The sequence below is a fragment of the Panthera pardus genome, unplaced genomic scaffold (assembly GCF_024362965.1).
Source record: "Panthera pardus isolate Hobbes unplaced genomic scaffold, ASM2436296v1 HiC_scaffold_22, whole genome shotgun sequence".
Classification (NCBI taxonomy): domain Eukaryota; kingdom Metazoa; phylum Chordata; class Mammalia; order Carnivora; family Felidae; genus Panthera; species Panthera pardus.
This window is the reverse complement of record NW_026526788.1, coordinates 35,006,539-35,022,267: the sequence shown is the minus strand read 5'-3', so window position 1 is coordinate 35,022,267 and position 15,729 is coordinate 35,006,539. Positions and strand designations below refer to the sequence as shown.

Sequence of the window (15,729 nt, the reverse complement as noted above, 5' to 3'; positions counted from 1 at the left end):
GCCACCCAGGAGCCCACCATACCATTTTTCAAAGTAGCTATACTATTTTACATTTCCACCAGCAATGTACAAGTGTTCCAATTTTTCCATACTCTTGCCAACACTTGTTATTTTATGTTTTTTGTTTCTGTTTTTTTTTTTTTAACAATAGTCATCCTAGTGGATGTAAAGTGTAAAGTAGTTTTTATTTGATTTCCATAATGATTAGTGATGTTGAGAATCTTTTCATGTGCTTACTGGACATTTGTATATTTTCTTTAGGGAAATGTTTGTTCAAGTCCTTTGCCTATTTTTGAATCAAGTTGGTTTGGTTGTTGAAATGGTTTATTCTTTTTAATTTTTTTAATGTTTTTATTTCTTTGTGAGAGAGAGACAGAGACACAGAGACAGAGAGACAGAGCATGAGCGGGGAGGGGCAAGAGACAGAGGGAGACACAGAGTCTGAAGCGGGCTCCAGGCTCTGAGCTGTCAGTACGGAGCCTGATGTGGAACTTGAACTCACGGACCACAAGATCATGACCTGAGCTGAAGTAGGATGCTTAACCGACTGAGCCACCCAGGTGCTCTGAAATGGTACATTCTTAAAATTGTTCCACGCCGGCCCTCTAATACCTTTGATGACTGTGGCAAAGGTAGCACTTCTTTGGCACACAAGTTCAAATCTTGTTATAGAAGTCATTCCTAGCAGCCCAGGCCAGAGCCTAGAGTAGTTTCTATCTTTTGTAACTGAACCTCGCCTGAATATGTCAGTATAGGCCAGGCCATTCAATCTTCCCAGTTGTTAACTTTCTTTTCTTTTCTTCTTTAAATGTTTACTTATTTATTTTGAGAAAGGGCAGGCATGTGGGAGCAGGGGAGGGGCAGAGACAGAAAGAAAGAGAGAATCCCAAGCAGGCTCTGCACTCTTAGCACAGAGGCCTGACATGGGGCCTGATCCCACCAACCATGAGATCATGACCTGAGCCGAAATCAAGAGTTGGGACACTCAACCAACTGAGTCACCCAGGTGCTCCAAACTGTCATCTTTCAAAGCAAGTGAAGTACCTAAGGTTAAAGGCTTCAAGCTTGCTCACAAGGTCCACATTCTAGTTCAATTCTAGGTAAGGCAAATAAATTTATGCTATTTCAACTTCCTGGGAAATTAATTAAGCAGGATATGGTTTCATCTGTTTTTCCCCCCCATTAAATGCACATACTCTTGCATTATCTTTGGAATGAATGACTTGTTTTATTTTAATAAGCTGTACAACATATTTTTTTCTCAACCAAGCACACTGTGCCAATGGAAAAAGATGAAGCAGTAAAATGTCCCATTGATAATTTAAACACAACAAAGGCTCTGATCTGGTCATTTCATCTATTAAATAGGTTCAACTCTATCTATTAAGAATAAGAAAGTAGACAGGTGCCCCACGGCTTCTAGCCAGCCGTAGGTCTCCTGGGAGTACAGGAAAAGTGAGGAGGCTGTGGGCTTGGGTGCACCAGACTGCCTACTGTGAAGCCCACAGGGGAGAAAATAAAGGAGGCAAATAGCACGACAAATTAAAGAAAGGGGGAGAAAAAGTAAAACATGAATATGTCTAGCAAAAAAAGTTATCTAGCACCTAGGGCAGCAGGAGAGCTTAAGAGATTTTTTACGTTAGATTATTTTTATTTTTAGAGACTATGGTAGGGATTACTAAGAATATTACAAAGACCTGTATGATGAGCACATAATAGGTTCTCAACAAGCATTATTAAATAAATGTGCAAAAACAAAGTAGCAATCAAAATAACTGCCCCAATGCCCTTCCAAACAGGATTATTAAAAACAAAACGCCTTGTTTTACACTGGCTATTTCATTCTTAAGAGTATAGTCTTAAAAAGATTTTACATTTTCCCTTTATTTATGCACATTTTTAATAATAAAATTTTATTACAAATTCTTCAGGGCTTCAGTTTTACATCAACAAATTTAGAATGTCTAACTGCCAAGAGACAACCCCTGGTCACTAATTTGATAAACCCATAGGAATCAGGATCTGGTAATCAGCCTCAATGATTCAAAACTTGATCTTTTGTCATTACCCCAGAGTTGATCAAATTGAGTGAAACTACAAGCGAACTTATATAAGGTACTGATGGATAAACTAGAATGCCAATACTAGGCACATAAGTGTCTAGAAAGAATACTCAAGAATCTTGTCCCAGGCAGATTTGTTCACAACTCTGAAGTATCTAGAAGGCTGACTTAATAAGCAGAATGTTACTTACAGAGTAAGTAATCAGAGCATAGAAAAGCAGATGATTTTAAGCAACATTTTTATGAGACTTAATGTATAACGTCTGTGCCTCACAGAGTATCTGTCTAGAAAAAGTTGTTTACATCTCTCAGTTTATCTCTCTTTTCCACACAGGGTAGATATAAAAAACCTTTGACTCCTCCTTTGCCTATGCTCCATGGAATCAATATAAACAATGGTTTTCAACCTGGCTACACATTAGAATAATCTGAAATAAAACAAACAAACAAACATGCCCGTTCTACTTCCCATGCTTTTTTTTTAACTTTCTTACTGGATCAGAATCTGAGAAGCTTGACATCTGCATTTTTTAAAAGCTCCCCAAGTGATTCTGAAGCACTACACCAGACCATCCAATCTAACTCTGCTTGTTCTTCTACTTCTGGCTTGGCTAACATTTAATCTTTCAAGTTCCTTCACACATATCTTATTTCATCCATTATATGTTGATTCTGTGTTGAGCAGCTGTTTCTCCTATATAAAAATCTTCATGATACAACTGAATAAACTATACCTATACACAGAACTGCAGGTAAAGACATATCACACTCTAGGGTTGACTACTGATATATATTAAGAAAAACTGCATTTAGTTTATACTAAAAATAATCTTTCAGAGTCTGTTTATAATACCCTAGCACCCAGGAAACAGAAACTTTTTATTATTTTAAATAACTGATCAAATGTACCCACAATTTGGGGTGCCTGGGTGGCTCAGTCGGTTGAGCATCTGACTCTTGATTTTGGCTCAGGCGTGATCTTATGTTCCGTGGGTTCAGAGCTGTGTTGCAATCTGCTTGACAGTGTGGAGACTGCTTGGAATTCTCTATGCCCCTCCTCCACATGTGCTCACACATGTGCACACTTTCTCTCTCTCTCAAAAATAAATAAACTTAAATAAATTTACCCACAATCTATATATTAAAATTTTTTTTAATGTTTATTCATGTTTTTGATAGAGCATGAGTGGGGGAGGGGCAGAGAGAGAGGGAGACACAGAATCTGAAGCAAGCTCTAGGCTCTGAGCTGTCAGCACAGGGCCTGACGCAGGACTAGAACTCACAGACCATGAGATCATGACCTGAGTTGAAGTCGGACACTTAACTGAATGCGCTACCCAGGTGTCCCCACAATTTATATATTTCTGATAATTATAAGGAAAAAAGTCTTAAAAACATAGTAAGAAAGCTTAAAAAAAAAATCTATAATAAATATTAAGTCTATAAATCCCTGGTAGGATTTAAGAGCTTTATTTTCAACCTGTCCTTTAACTTAAAAGAAAAGTAGCATGATATAGTGAAGAGCAGTGAATTGGTTGTCAAAATTCTTGGAGCTCAATTTCAACAACATTAATTACCCTTTTAGGTGATTTAAAACAATCTAAACTTCTTGGCATCTCAATACCTTATCTATAAAATGAGGAGGCAAAGAAAGAGCTAATAGAAGGAAACTAATATTTATGAACATCTATTATAGATCAGACACTGTCCAGGATGATTTCACATGTGATTTAATAATAATATTAATAGCAATAATTATAATAATAATTCCTGCTTCATCTTTGCCTAGTTGCTTTGGGGACTCTGACTGGACCTGTTTTATGTTTTATTTTATTCATTATCTTTTTAAGATTTTATTTTTTTATATTTATTTATTTTTAAGAATATATATTATTTCTCCTTTTTTATGTTTATTTATTTTTTAGAGAGAGAGAGACAGAGTGATATCAGGGAAGGGGCAGAGAGAGAGAGGGAGACACAGAATCCAAAGCAGGCTCCAGGCTCTGAGCTGTCAGCACAGAGCCTGACATAGGGCTTGAACCCACGGACTGTGAGATTATGACTTGAGCTGAGGTCAGTCATTCAACCGACTGGCCACCCAGGAGCCCCTAGGATTTTATTTTTAAGTAATCTCTACACCCAACGTAGGGCTTGAATTTAAAATCCCAAGGGGCGCCTGGGTGGCTCAACTGGTTAAGTGTCCAAATTCATTCAGATCACATCATGATCTGGCAGTTGGTGGGTTCAAGCCCTGCATCAAGCTGTGCTGATAATGTGGAGCCTGCTTGGGATTCTCTCTCTCAAAATAACACTTAATAAAACCCCCAAAAACTGAAGATGTCAAATGAGACTAATCATTCTCAAGGCCAAAATATCTTCAGAATAAAAAAATACATACTAGAAATAAGATCCAGATGATTTGGAGGTGATTTGTAACACAGCTTCTTCATTATAAAACTTTCAACTTTTGTTAAGAGACCCTTTTACAGATAGAAATAATACATTTTCCTCATTATTTGTTGGGAAATCTAGGTTAACTATTTAGGTACCAAAATCAGGTACATACACGTATTAATAATACAAACAAATAGCTGGATTTCAAAAAATCTTTTCATTTCAGGCAACTATTAATTTCCCTTATTTTATAACCACCATGTCACCAGCCCAGTATCCCAATGAATAACTCTGTTCTTTCTCCCAGGGGAACTACAAACCTATCTTTGTGATAATCCCTTGTTTTTCTTTATAGTTTCAGTACCTAAGCATATATTCATAAACAATATAGTTTAGTTTTGCTTGTTTTTCTCTTTTATATGAATTGAATCACACTGTATGCATTCAAGTATTATACAAAAGTAGATTGTAGCATTCACCTGTTTAAAAAAAATTTGAATGACAGTAATTTTGGAAAAAGTTTAGAGGACTGCTAAATTGATAAAAACAGACTCAAGATTCAAAGTCATATAGGAAATGTTAAATAGCCATTTTAATTTGTCCATGAAGACAAAATTAATGGTATATCACCTCAGAAGAATTAACTGCACAAAATAGGGAAGCATATTCAACCAGAACCAAAAAAACTCAGTTATCATATTCTTCAAAGGAAGAAGACAAAAGTATGTACTGTTCCTTGATATGAACTCAAAATCCTTTTTCAGTAAAAAGTCCCTGGAAGACTTGTTTCTTTGACTTTTGTATGATTAGTACAATGAGGTGAACAGGATTATCAGTTACCCAATCAACACCTACTGGAAGAGGAATACAGTGGGCAGGATGTGCAGGTACAAGATATTCCATCTCTGCAGAGTGTTGTTCTTTAAAAGAATGTATGTCCTAACTCACACACTCTTTGATTTCTGAACTGTGTTCAGTACATTTTTAGGAAGTAACAACAGGCAATAATTAGATTAGCTACCACCTTAAGACATTTATGAAGGGCCAGAAAGTGCTCTAAGTGTTTTACTTGTATGTTCATATAATTCTCACAACCACATAAAGTAGGCATTATCATCTTCCTCAGTTTACAGATGAGATAACTGAAACAGATGGGTTAAATAACTTGCCCAAGATAAACTTGTACTAGTAACTAGTACAGACAGGTTTCCAACCCAGGCAATCTCATTTCAAAGTCCATGTTCTTTCTCACTACACCACACCACCTCACATAAGCTGAGGGTTCTTGTACTTCTGTAGGGATTGAATCTCATAAACATTAAATATTTTCTAGTTATCAGCAGAGGAATTTATCAAAGGTTTTCAGTTACATTACATAAAGATTACATCAATGAGACTGCTTAATGATGGAAGCTTTTTGAATCACAAATTTGCACTGTACAGGCTCAAACATTTACTGTCTGCTATATCCAGATGTCAGGTAATAAGGCACTGGGGATATAGACAGTATTAAAATGCCCTCATGTTATGTTTGTTCACCTATTAAATATTTACTGTGCACATACTACGTGAAGAGTATCTCACTAGGCAATGTAGCACTTACCTAGATAAATATGAAACAGATCCTGGCCTCAATGATTTTTAGTCTAGAAAGGGATATTAAAGAAAGTCATTATGAAAAAAAGGTAAAATTACAGCTGCTATTTATATACATTAGCTCACTTAATCCTTAAAACAACACCAATAAAGTGGTTACTTATGAAACTTGTTTAAAAAATTAGGAAGTTAAGGGAAAGAGAGGTTATTTCCAGTTGGTGAGATCAGAAGAGTTCTTGGAAGTGACATCTGAGCTGAGCCTTTAAGGAAGGGTGAAGCTGTGAACAGAGACGGAAAAATAAAGGTACACTAACAAAGGGGCAGCTGAGTGGCTCAGTCGGTTAAGCGTCTGACTTCAGCTCAGGTCATGATCTCATGGTTCGTGGGTTCAAGCTCCGCGTCGGGCTCTGTGCTGACAGCTCAGAGCCTGGAGCCTGCTTCAGATTCTTTGTCTCCCTTTCTCTCTGCCCTTCCCTTGCTTGTGCTCTGTCTCTCTCAGTCTCTCAAAAATAAACGTTAAAAAAAAAAAAAGTTAAAAAAAAAGTACACTAATAGAGGAAAATTGTATGAGCAAAGGTATGAAGACAGAAAACAATGGAGAACTATTAGTGTTCACAGGGCACAAAGGACTACTGGGATATTAAGCTGAAAATATAAATTGGGGCTAGATCATGGAAACCTTTGTCAAGTTAATGATATTCTTTAAAAAATTTTTTAATGTTTATTTACTTTTGAGAGAGAGAGAAAGAAAAAGAAAGAGAGAGGCAGAAAGGGGGACAGAGAATCTGAAGCGGGCTCCACGGACAGCAGAGAGTGTGGGGCTTGAACTCAACAAACCGTGAGATCATGACCTGAGCGAAAGTCAGAGGCTTTAACTGACTGAGCCACCCAGGTGCCCCATCAAGTTAAGGGTATTCTATAGACAGTGGGGAACCACTAGAGATTTTTGAATAAGAAGATGACATAATAAGTGTGCTCTAAGGAGAATAGCTGTCAGAAAGTGTAAAACAGACTGTGAGGGATGAAGCTAGCATAAAAGTATTTAACAGACTAAATGAAGGAAATAGCTTCTAAAAATAGAGGCTTCACAGTTCGTGGGTTTGAGCCCTGTGTCAGGCTCTGTGCTGACAGCTCTGAGCCTGGAGCCCGCTTCAGATTCTGTGTCTCACTCTCACTCTGCCCCTCCTCCACTCAAACTGTGTGTCTCTCTCAGAAATAAATAAACATTAAAAAACTGAAAGAAAATTTAAAAAATAGAGGCAAGAGATGAAGGAAATACGACAGCAGATGAAAAAATGGCGGTAACAGCATTCTTTCTGATAAATACTTTTTTTTTAAGTTTATTTTGAAAGAGACAGAGTGCAAGCGGGGAAAGGGCAGAGAGAGAGAGAGAGAGAGAGAGAGAGAGAGAGAGAAAGAATTCCAAGCAGGCTCTGCACCAGCAGTGCAGAGTCAGACACAGGGCTCGAACCCACAACCTGAGCCAAAGGCGGACGCTTAACTAACTGAGCCACCCAGGCACCCCTCTGACAAGTACATTTTTAAAAAGAGCATATGTGGACTTCTGCTTGTGGGAAGATGCAGTAGACATACTTTTCACTATTACTCCCTGGATAAACTCAAATCTAGAACATACAAAGAATTCCTAAAATTCAACAGTAAGAAACTAAAAATCTAATTAAAATCGGTGAAAGACATGAACAGGCATGTCATCAAAAAAGATGTATGGGGGCGCCTGGGTGGCGCAGTCGGTTAAGCTTCCGACTTCAGCCAGGTCACGATCTCGCGGTCCGTGAGTTCGAGCCCCGCGTCAGGCTCTGGGCTGATGGCTCGGAGCCTGGAGCCTGTTTCCGATTTTGTGTCTCCCTCTCTCTCCGCCCCTCCCCCGTTCATGCTATGTCTCTCTCTGTCCCAAAAATAAATAAAAAACGTTGAAAAAAAATTTAAAAAAAATATTAAAAAAAAAAAAAGATGTATGAATGGCAAAAAAGCACATGAAAAGATGTTCAACATCACCAGCTGCTAGGGAAATGCAAATTAAGACCATGATGAGGTATAAAATGTCACAATATGGAATGCTGTCAAGGATGCAGAGAAACTGGACCTCTCACACACTGCTGGGGGAAAGTAAAATTGTACAGCCATGCTGGATAATAGTTTGGCTAATTTCTTTAAAATCTGAGCATACGCTTACCATACAACCGAGCAACTGTACTTCTGGGCATTTATCCAAGAAAAATGAAAACTAAGGTTCACACAAAAACCTGTATACAAATGTCCCCAGCTTTATTACTTTTAATAGCTGAAAGGTGTATAAAAACAAAATATCCCATAATATGTGAATAGTTTAACTGTGGTACATCTATACCATGGAATACTATTTAACAATAAAAATTAATAAACTATGGATACATACAATAAGTAGATGGATCTCAAGGGCATTGTGCTATTTGGAAAAAATCCAATCTCAAATGGTCATATACAGTATGATTCCCTCTGTAATATCCTCAAAATATCAAAATTATACAGGTGGAACACAGGAAAGAGTATGTATTGAGGGTGGAGGGTAACCCAAGGGAGATCCTTATAGTGATGGAATAATTCTATATTTAAAAAAAAAATTTTTTTTAACTTTTAAAATTTATTTATTTAAGTAATCGCTACACCCAATGTGGGGCTTGAACTCATGACCCAGATATTAAGAGTTGCATACTCTTCTGAGCCAGCCAGGTGCCCCTCTATATCTTAATCAGTGCAATGGTTACACAAATCTACTCATGCTAAAGTAACACACAACTACACACACATTTTGAACCAGTGTCAATTTCCTGACCTTGATATTGTACTATAAATATGTAAGATATAACCAGTGAAAGGTATGTGGGATCTCTCTGTACTATCTACACAACATACTGTGAATCTTTAATTATTTCAAAATAAAAGTTAAAAAAAAATTTAAAGGAGCAAAATGTCCTAAAAAATAGCAGATGCATCATATGTATGTATCTTTAAATAAGTAAAATGTCAAACTATTAAGAGTTCTCCTCCAGTGGACTCCTTCACTACCTACATTAAACATTTCTAAAATTTCTAAATTTTATACAATAAGCATATAATACTTGATAACCAAAGAGAAAAGACTCTTTAAAGAAAATGAAAACAATATTATTTCTCCCTGTTTGAAGCATATCACACAAATAAGATATGAATAGAAAATTAAGAAAGAAAATCAATTAAACTCAATTATTAATCTACGTATGCATATATACACTAAATAAAAGAAATAGTGAGGCAACTAACAAGTCCAAGAGGTCCAAAAAAATATCTAATTGCAGATCCAGCACCATCACCCATTACCAGTGTGACTTTGGAAAATGACTTAACCTTTGTACTTTAAGAGATCAAGAGATTACGAACAGAACCTAATCAGAAATATTAAACATACAATGTTTTGTAAATCAGGATGACAGAATTCTTAAAATGGTAGAATTGGAAATGACTTGAATGGAAGATTTAGTACAATTCCTCAACTGACAGCTTAAGAAACAAAGGGTTGAGAGTTAAATAAATTTCAGAAAGCTATTCTGCAACAGAATTCAACAAATAACCCAGAATGCATAGCAGTTAAGAATGCTGGCTCTGGAATCAAACTGCCTAGATTCAAATCAGGGATTTACAACTCACAGCTATGTGACCCTGCATTAGTTACTTAATCTCCTTGGGCCTCATTATTTTTATCTGCAAAATGGAGAGAATACTAGCTCTTACTCCACAGGCTTATTGTTAAGATTACATGGACTGAAACATGTAATGCTTTTGTAATAATGCTTGGCAAATACAAACTGCTCAGTAAATATAAACTAATACTGCCATCCTCACTAACTCCTCTTTCTGCCAGTATTGCGCTAGGCCTGAAATTAAATCATTAGGACAGTCACCTATCAACTAATAGTTAAACCCACTCTTTTTTTTTTTAATGTATATTTATTTATTTTGAGAGAGAGAGAGCAAGCGAGCAAGGGAAAGGCAGGGAGAGAGAGTATCCAAACCAGACTCCATGCTCAGCGCAGAGCTCAGCTTGACATGAGACTGGATCTCACAAACTGTGAGATGGTGACCTGAGCTGAAATCAAGAATCAGACACTTAACCAACTGAGCCACCCAGGTACCCCCAAATCCACTCTTAACTCAACCTTTGGGTTAATATGAAATAATTATGAATATTTGAAAACAGCTGTAAAATCTTAATAAGGTTTTGCTCAAGATGGAATTACCTTTCAGGGAAACAACAATGTAATCAAAGAACAAACTGAAAAGTAAAATAACAATAGTGATTCCAATTAATCGGTGTAGACTTCAACTCAACCTGAGTTTCTCATATAAAGACTTACTTAATATCAAGTTTAAATAAAAATATATTTCAACAGGAACATATGAATATTTTAAAAAATATGTTATAGGTTGATGATAATTGATTATTGTTGACATCTAAAAGTACTTCTAGGGGTGCCTGGTTGGCTGTCAGTGGAGCATGAGAATCTTCATCCCAGGAATGTAGGTTCAAGTCCCACGCTGGGTGTAGAGGTTACTTAAAAATAAAATCTTAAAAAAAAAAAAAAAAAAAAAAAAGTACTTCTATACCTTAACAATTAACTTGGGAAATTTTCCTAAAGTAACAGGCACAGGGCGCCTGGGTGGCTCAGTTGGATAAGCTTCTGACACTTGATGTCGGCTCAGGTCATGATCTTACAGTTTGTGAGACTGAGCCCCAAGTCAGGCTCTCTGCTGTCGGCATGGCGAATCCCTGAGAATCTCCTACTTGGGATTCTCTCTCTCCTTTTCTCTCTCTAAAAAAATAAGTAAACTTAAAAAAAAAAAAGTGAGAGGTACCAATAACTGGAAATAGACAAACCATCCTGGTGGTCTTAATTATACAAACACATAAGAGACCAAAATGACTTTCAAGTTATCATTATACAATCTTTAGAATACAAAGGATATATGAACAAAATGAAAACTTTACTTTTTTTTTTTTTTTTAAGTGGGCTTCGTGCCCAGCACAGAACCCAATGCAGGGCTCAAACTCACGACCCTAATATCAAGACCTAAGCTGAGACCAAGAGTCTGATGCTTAACTGACTGAGCTACCCAGGTGCCCTAAAAACTACTTCTGTGTTTTCAGAACCAATGTTGAGGTTCCTATGATGACAGTAATTTAAATATGCTGGATTTTTCTTGTAGTTTCACTCGATCATGTGTAATCTAAAATACTAGAGTATAACCTGAAGTAATTGTCTTATTTAAAAACCATATATTGTCTTTAAAAACCATACATTCGAATGTCTCTAAAGGAATTTAGAACTGATTAAACTTGATTCATGAACACAAAATGTGCTGTTTTTGAAAGTTATTACTGATTTGGCATACAGTAAAATTTTTTTAAATTATAATTTCCAAGTGACCATATCCCAAGACAAAAAAGAGGGGGAAGAAGGGTGACTGGGTGGCTCAGTTGGTTAAACGTTGGACTTCATCAGCTCAGGCCATCATCTCCCAGTTCGTGCGTTTGAGCCCTGTGTCAGGCTCTGTGCTGACAGCATGGAATCTGAAGCTTGCTTCGGTTTTTGTGTCTCCCTCTCTCTGCCCACCCTCCACTCCAGCTTGTGCATGCTCTCTCTCAAAAATAAACAAATCATTAAAAATTTTTTTTAAAAAAGAGGGGAAGAGATTTTTAAAAATTATATAGTAAATATATTCTCCTTAAAACAATTAAACATTATAGTGAACTCAAGCTAAAATAACATTAAATCCAATTGTACATAATAAAGCTTACTTATTATACATTTAATACAGACAAATTCTATCAGTTTGCAAATCCATAAGCCAGAGCATAAAATTAACTTTTATGAAAGTAAGAAGACTAAACTATAATGTAGAAGAATGAAGTTTACTTTGGGCATTTAGCTCTGCAGTTTGTAGTATTTAGAACTATGCAGCTTTTTTTCTAATCCCATTTTTATTTTTTAATCCTATTTTTAAATCTTTTCATCAAATTTTCTTTCTTTTTCTAAACGTTTGTTTATTGTTTAGAGAGAGCATGAGTGGAGGAGGGGCAGAGAGAGAGGGGGACAAAGGATCTGAAGCAGGCTTTGTGCTGACAGAGAGCCCCATGTGGGGCTCAAACTCACAGTGAGATCATGCTTGAGATAAAGAATCGGATACTTAACCGTCTGAGCCACCCAGATGCCCCGTTTACCTTCTTTTTTTTTTTTTTAATTTAATTTTTTTTTTAACGTTTATTTTTATTTTTGAGACAGAGAGAGACAAAGCATGAACGGGGGAGGGTCAGAGAGAGGGAGACACAGAATCTGAAACAGGCTCCAGGCTCTGAGCTGTCAGCACAGAGCCTGACGCGGGGCTCGAACTCATGGACGGCGAGATCATGACCTGAGCCACCCAGGCGCCCCGCCCCATTTACCTTCTTAAGCACAGAGCATTGTTTCCAAAACATCTATGAATTCTGGTATAATTTCAAAAGTTACAAAGACCCTGAACCAATTTCTACCAACCATTTTTGAAACTCCAGCAGTGATTCTTTACTATTTTGTTATGTCCTACTTCTGAGCAGTAGAGTTTGATGCAGCACATTTGAAGAAATTAAATTGCCTTCTTAGTTACATCATCATTCTTTTGGCTGCACTTCAGTTCAGGGACGTTTTTTTCTGTCCAGATCATGCAATCTCATATGCTATTAAAAAAAAAATTGTCATGTATACCAAAGAACCCACACTTTTCCTGGCTCCAACTTGCCTTTAAACTAAGACTCCCACTGGCAGGATGCATCTAATTCTATACCACATCCAGAACCATCACAGCTCAATGAGTAAGAATCTAATTAGACAATATTGCTCAGTTTAAACCCTCAGTTGCAGTAAAATGTTTTACACAATGATGATAATTTAGTAGTAAATTTGATGAGGGGTTCTTGATCTGGCTGCATGCCAGTACAAAGAAATATACCAGCAAAGAAGTATATAAATTCTAATTCTTATTCTAATCACTAAAATGATATTTGGAAAGACTAGTAGTTTGATATATTGATTGGTAAAATCTTTATTTCTAAATATGCTACACCTCCAAATCAAATCGACATGATGGAAAATGAGAAACTGGCTCAAGATTTCAAAACCCATCACAATATTGTGAAAATATACTGAATTTGGACTCAAAATTTAATGTATAGTTTTGGCAATCTTTGACTTTCATGACAATATTACATTAATAAAACTGACATTGATTTAATTTAGTCTCGAAGTTCCAAATTAAAACCAATTTGCAGACATTTTCAATAACTCAGTGATACGGCGTAACTTACAAGATTTGAAATTAGCAGAATTCGTGGTTCTCACCTCCTACTAGATAGAATGTCTTACCTGTCAAGAATTTTAAGAGAACAAAGGATCAAGATATTAGATACTACCTCTCTTGTCCACTGAGACAATTACTCACCTAAGCCCACAATAAAAATTTAAGACAAATATAAATATAGGTCACTGACTCCACAACACTCTTTTGAGGTACACATGATAAAAACTATTTTATGGTGAAAGACTGTGATGAAACTATTGTAACCAAGTTTTCCTAGTTTCTACTATCCTAAGCAAGAGCAAAGATAAGCTCATATTATGTTACATTCTGTACTGAAGTGATTTTATTACCAGGAAGACCCAATGTGTAGGGAAGTAACAGAACACTTCAATATGGAGACATGAAGTCTAGACTCAACTAGAAGGTTAAGCTTAAGATCCAGTGATGACAATGCTGTGTATATGGGGGGGGGGGGGGGGGGGGGGAGCCTAGGAATATTCACACAAGTCTGTCACAAATTCATATCCAATACTCATGTGACAAATTACCAACCAGTGACAGAGGCAGCATGTAAACACTGAATTGTTCTCCAAGCGTGCCTGGTCCATGCTCTCCAATTTTTGTTAACTTCTGGATTTCTCAAAGGTAAGAGGACAGTAAAACCTAAAGTAAGAATTACTGTCATGATCAATGGCTGTGTTAGATTCACACTACGTAACACCATATATTACATCAGGCCAGAAGGTAGGAATTTTCAAAGAATGTCCACTTAATATGGTCATTCTTATAAGACAAAATAATAATATTCATTAGAACATCTGTGATTCAACAATTTCTCAAAAACAGTGTTTAAATTTCAATTCTGAGAAAAGCCATGAAAATGCTTCCAAATCAACTATGGCAAAGTTTTGAAAATGCATTGAGGATTTAGTGGTTAGCAAAATACATTTTTATAAGTAGTTGTGCAATGTGAGAGTTTTTACAGAATGCAGAGAGTACTACTGAAATCAAAACTGATTTATCTGTGATAAACAAATAAACAGTAAAAATAAAATGTTTTAAAAAATAAACAAAAATGGATTTATCTAAGTATATCTGCAAGTTCTGCCACTGTGGTCATGATGGCTTCTTCTTGTTTTAGGGAAAATGCTCTACCACAAAACTGATTTTCTTTACAACTAAGGGACAGTGAGAACTGTCAAAGGGAAACAAAAGTAACCATTAGGCATTTAATATGTTAATTATACAACTCCAGGGGTGCCTGGGTGGCTCAGTCAGTTAGTCTGACTTTGGCAGGGGTCCTGATCTCGCAGTTTGTGAGTTGGAGCCCCACATCGGGCTCTGTGCTGACAGTTCAGAGCCTGGAGCCTACTTTGGATTCTTTGTTTCCCCTCTCTCTCTGCCCCTGTCCCTCAAAGATAAATAAACATTAAAAATTATACAATTCCATTTAATAGTTTCTTTAATGTTATAGTAATATTAAGATGTAACCTTAATAGAGAGTTCTATTTCAGTTCCATTCAGTAAATTTTTAAATGCCAAGACTTTTATTTAGAGCTAAGTATAAAGGCAAGGTCTTTAGAGAAATCTGTCTGGTGAGGGTAAACAGAGATATAAGCAATAGTAATACTACGTAACTTCCAACTAAATATCTTTTGTATTAAGTTAAAAGGGAGTTAATCTTTTGACAACAGTTAAAGCAAAGAATTCATCTTTCCTTTGAAGAAATAATTACTAGTCCGCTAAGCATTTGAAGATGACAGTCTATATACATAAGCTAATTGAAAAGTTTTTGCAATAAAGTACATTTTCACTGCATGAAGATTAAATAGTAGATACCTGTTTAGAGAAGAAACACTTGATCTAAAGTTTGTTTTGAAATGGCCAACAAATGTGCAAAACATACAGTCAAATAAAAAGTTGCAAAAGTAAAACAACATATGAAACATAGCTAAAGTCAAAGACTTCTTGAAGCCATGTTATAATTTAACAATTACAAAAGGAAATTAACTTACTTATACTAAAGTGAACATAAGTATTGCAATCATTATTTTTCTGGCACAATTATTGTTTTGGTACTGTCTTCTATAAAAAGCATTTGTGTACCCACCTATCCCAGTTCTGTTTACTGACAACTACAAGCATCCTCTATTCTTATTCTTCTAGATTACTCTCCTAAAAATATTATTTATACAATATATACAAAATTGCATTAATACTGGTCCTGCAAATGTATCAAAAGAACTTCTCCAATTTTCAAGAGGTGACTCCAATCCTGGAGTTACGGGTGAGAGAAAGAGCTGGTACT

The 15,729-nt window shown here is 36.2% G+C and overlaps 1 protein-coding gene across 5 annotated transcripts in view; it reads right to left on the bottom strand.

The window, feature by feature from the left end:
- Nucleotides 1-15,729, bottom strand: part of SAMD8 (sterile alpha motif domain containing 8) — a 51,420-nt gene that overhangs the window by 34,007 nt on the left and 1,684 nt on the right. Inside the window, exons 1-2 of one of the 5 annotated variants that reach the window (XM_053909587.1) lie at nucleotides 12,623-12,801; nucleotides 6,061-6,103 (exon numbers count right to left, since the gene is read on the bottom strand). The exons of 3 other annotated variants lie outside the window; for them this stretch is intronic. The gene's annotated coding sequence lies outside the window, so the exon portion shown is untranslated. Of the gene's footprint in view, nucleotides 1-6,060; nucleotides 6,104-12,622; nucleotides 12,802-15,729 lie in introns of those variants that run through there. One more of the 5 variants, XM_019444636.2, reaches the window with a different exon arrangement.